This window comes from Triticum urartu, chromosome 6 (assembly GCF_003073215.2).
Source record: "Triticum urartu cultivar G1812 chromosome 6, Tu2.1, whole genome shotgun sequence".
NCBI classification, from domain to species: Eukaryota; Viridiplantae; Streptophyta; class Magnoliopsida; order Poales; family Poaceae; genus Triticum; species Triticum urartu.
Window position 1 is genome coordinate 21,118,989 of NC_053027.1, and position 4,971 is coordinate 21,123,959.

The window sequence follows — 4,971 nt, forward strand, 5'->3', positions numbered from 1 at the left end:
GCGTCGCGTTCTGAGGATCCAAGAGTCATTATGGATCGCCGGTGAACAAAGTCTGTGAAGGTTTGGAAGTCTACCTTGAAGACTTACCTGAGTGACTGGGCGAGGACTAAGTGACCTTAGCTCAAGGGGAATAAGGTGAAGACGTGGTCTTCTGAGTTCAATCTCAGCCTCCCTAACCAGACGTACAGTTGTCACAGCAACTGGAACTGGTCTACCAAATCATTGTCTTCTTCAAGCAACTGGTTCTATCTCTTCACTCCTTACTTACAGTTTTGTCTCATGAAGTCATTGCTTGCCTGCTTTGTTTGACTTCATTGTTTGAAGACATTCTCTCTGATTACATATTTGGCTTCATACCGCCTTCCTATTCTGATCCACTCTACCTAGCTGCTATCTGTCTTTGTGCTTACTCTATACTATTTCCTTGACTATGAAATGGCTAGTGTAGTTTATCTTCCGATGCATACTGTACTGTGTAGGTGTTATTTGACTGTCTGTCTTCGAAGACATTGTCTGTCTTGAAGACTTTCATAAAAATTGCCTATTCACCCCCTCTAGTCGATAACTAGCACTTTTAGGGGAGGAGGGGCACCAATCACTTCCCACTGCTGGAAGGGGCATGTAACGCCCCGGTAGTTAAGCTACAGTAACCCTCCGGAAATGATGCCACATCACCTTAGTTAGTGTTGATAATCTCACGTTAGTTCAAAACTGGTTCGAATTCAAATTCAAAATCAAGCAAACAATAAAAGTTTTTAAATATTAAAACTAAAAATGTTCGGAGTGAGCCAAATAATGCATAAGTAATTATGGTGGTGAAACCACACTTTTATAAAAGTGTTTAAGTGCACTATAGTAAATAAAACAGTAGCAAAACTATTCTTTAAATGACATTTAAATATTGAACAATTACAAAACTATTTTTTTAGTTTGGGTAGAAAAATAATGTGGCAGTGGCATTGTTGGTAACATCCATTTAGGTGTCACTTTGGTATGTAATGAAACTATTATAAATAGGAACTAAAAGGAAAATAAAAGAAATAAGATAAGGGTAATAAAAGTAAAAGGAAAAAACAAAACAAAACAAAGGAAGCCAAAAAAAAGAACAGGACCCCCCCCCCCCGACCCAACTGGGCCACGGCCCAGCTAGCCGGCCCACCCCTCCTACCTTAACCCCACTCCCCTGAAACCCTAGCGACGCACACCCCCACTCCTCCCGCACGAACTCCACTCCTCCCGACCGAGACCCCCACTCCCTCTCATTCTCTAGCGACGCTGAGCCCCCCCCCCCCCCCCCCCCCCCCCCCCCCCCTCCCCCCCCCCCCCCCCCCCCCCCCCCGCGCCCGATCCCTTTGCCGCACCGGAGCCCCAGCACGCCGGTGCGCCCGCGCCCAAGGACCGCTGCCTCCGCCTTGCCGTCCTCGCGCCACCGCCTCCCGGGAACTCCTCCCATGGCCGTCACCGTCCGGTTCTCCGCGTCCATGTCGCGCCAAGCCGCCTCGTCGCCGGAGATGGACGGATCCCGGAGGCACTATCGCGGATCCAGCCTCCCCCGAGCTCACAGACCTCCCCAGCCGCTTCGATGTGAGCTCCCCCCCCCCCCGAATCCCCCTTATCCCCCTCGATTCATTCGCTGCGACCGCCTGCTCCTGTTGAGGCCGCCATGACCGGACCTCCGTGCTCACCCGCACGCTATGCTTGCGCCCGCGCGCATGGTCCCTCCCCTGCTTGTCGCGCTCGTGCCCGCATCCCGTGCTCCACCGCCCATGTTCCCCCACGCCCATGGCTGCCCTGCGCGCCCGCCCGCACGTCCCTGCCCGCGCCAGGCCGCGCTCCTGCTGGCCGGCTGCGCCCTGTGCTCGCCCCCCCCGCATGGTTGCGGCCCCGCCACGCCCGTCGTCGCCCGCGTCCGCTTCGGGCGGCACCTCTGTGCCCGCGCCTTGTTGCGGTCGGCTACCGCTGTCATTGCTCTACCGCCGCCCGCTGCTGGGCGCAGCCCCAGCCGGCCGGCTCGCCATGCTCGCTGGTCGCAGCCGGGTTCGCCCCGGGCGGCGCCCGGAACCAGGCCAGCCGACGCCCGCCTGACCATGCCTGTTAGCCCGGTTCGCCATTTGGCCTATAACAACGGGCCCCTACCCAAGAACGTTTTAGAAAAAGAAATAAAGAAATAAAAACAATATTAATTAATTAATTAAAGACTTAATTAACTGAATTAATCATTGTTAGTTCAACCTGATCACTAATTAAACTAATTAACATGTTTAGTTAATCTCAGACTATGACGAATGGGACCCACGCTTAGATGACTGGTCAACGGTCAACTTTGACCGCTGACGTCACGTTGATGTCACAATGACACAGTAATTCTTTTTTGAATTAATTAGATAATAATAATCCCAGAAAATGATTAAATCCTTTAAAATTAATATAAAATAAACCATAGCCCGGATGAAAAAACTTTGTACATGGAAGTTGCTCAGAACGACGAGACGAATTCGAATACGCAGCCCATTCATCCGCCACGCATCCGTAGCATAGCGAACACGCAACTTTCCCCTTCCGGTTCGTCTGTCCGAAAACGCGAAACACGGGGATAATTTCCCGGATGTTTCCCCCCTTCACCGGTATCACCTAATACCGCGTTAGGGCACCCCTAGCACCGTTACTTGCCTTGTCATGCATCGTTATGCATCTGTTTGCATTATATTTATTGTTTCTTCCCCCCTCTTCCTCCGCTAGACAACGAGGCCGACGCCGCTGCTACCCAGTACGACTACGGTGTTGACGACCCCTCTCTCTTGCCAGAGCAACCAGGCAAGCCCCCCCTTTGATCACCAGATATCGCCTACTCTTCTCTATACTGCTTGCATTAGAGTAGTGTAGCATGTTACTGCTTTCCGTTATTCCTATCCTGATGCATAGCCTGTCCTTGCTACTACTGTTGTTACCCTTACCTGCTATCCTACTGCTTAGTATAGGATGCTAGTGTTCCATCAGTGGCCCTACACTCTTGTTCGTCTGCCATGCTATACTACTGGGCCGTGATCACTTTGGGAGGTGATCACGGGCATATACTATATACTCTACACAGTTACCTTACATGTGATACTGTTCGGACATGGGGGCTGAAGGGGCAGGTGGCTCCATCCCGGTAGAGGTGGGCCTGGGTTCCCGACGACCCCCGACTGTTAATTTGTGGCGGAGCGACAGGGCAGGTTGAGACCACCTAGGAGAGAGGTGGGCCTGGCCCTGCTCGGCATTCGTAGATACTTAACATGTTAAACGAGATCTTGGTATTTGATCTGAGTCTGGCTACTGGCCTATACGCACTAACCATCTACGCGGGAGTAGTTATGGGTATCCCGGCGTCGTAGTATCAGCCGAAGCCTTCGTGACGTCAGCGACTGAGCGGCGCGCGCCAGATTGGAACGTAAGCCTGCTCTTGTATTAAGGGGGCTAGTTCTGCTTCCGGCCGCGTTCGCAACGTGCAGGTGTGCTAAGGGCGATGGGCCCAGACCCCTGTGCGCTTAGGTTTAGACCGGCGTGCTGACCTCTCTGTTGTGCCTAGGTGGGGCTGCGACGTGTTGATCTTCCGAGGCCGGGCATGACCCAGGAAAGTGTGTCCAGCCAAATGGGATCGAGCGTGTTGGGGAATGTGGTGCACCCCTGCAGGGAAGTTAATCTATTCGAATAGCCGTGATCTTCGGTAACAGGACGACTTGGAGTTGTACCTTGACCTTATGACAACTAGAACCAGATACTTAATAAAACACACCCTTCCAAGTGCCAGATACAACCGGTGATCGCTCTCTCACAGGGCGACGAGGGGAGGATCATCGGTTAGGATTATGCTATGCGATGCTAGTTGGAGGACTTCAGTCTACTCTCTTCTACATGTTGCAAGACGGAGGCTGCCAGAAGCGTAGTCTTCGAAAGGATTAGTTATCCCCCTCTTATTCTGGCATTCTGCAGTTCAGTCCACATATGATACCCTTATTCCATTTGATACCCATGCATATGTAGTGTAGCTCCTTGCTTGCGAGTACTTTGGATGAGTACTCACGGTTGCTTTCTCCTTCTTTTCCCTCTATCCCTTCTACCTGGTTGTCGCAACCAGATGTTGGAGCCCAGGAGCCAGACGCCACCGTCGACGACGACTCCTACTACACCGGAGGTGCCTACTACTACGTGATGCCCGCTCACGACGACCAGGAGTAGTTAGGAGGATCCCAGGCAGGAGGCTTGCGCCTCTTTCGATCTGTATCCCAGTTTGTGCTAGCCATCTTATGGCAACTTGTTTAACTTATGTCTGTACTCAGATATTGTTGGTTCCGCTGACTCGTCTATGATCGAGCTCTTGTATTCGAGCCCTCGAGGCCCCTGGCTTGTAATATGATGCTTGTATGACTTATTTTTATTTGTAGAGTTGTGTTGTGATATCTTCCCGTGAGTCCCTGATCTTGATCGTACACGTTTGCGTGTATGATTAAATCGGGGGCGTCAAAAGTTGGTATCAGAGCCGACTGCCTGTAGGAATCCCCCTTCCACACTCCTTGGCCGAAGTCGAGTCTAGACATTACGAAACTTTTTACTAACATGGATGTGTGCCTTACGGGCCCACGTCGCCATCTGGGTGGTATTAGGATCTTTTATTCCTCGTCTATACTCTGGAACTCTGATCTCTCTTCTATTCGGGTTAAATGAATTTTGCTAAATCTAACATTAGGATCTCGTTATCACTTTCACCCGGAGAGCCCCTTATTACTGATGATCGTCTGCTGCACGGGAAGACCCTGAAGATACTCTCCGCTGTTAACCCGAGAACTTGTGTTCGTCGCGTTTGCAATTCCCCTTCCACCGTCAACCATTATGGGTAACTACTTACAGTTGGTATTCTTACATTCATCCCCAGTTTATTACAAGATACCCCGAAATACTCGTCATTGTTTCGATAATCCTTTGAGCTTACTG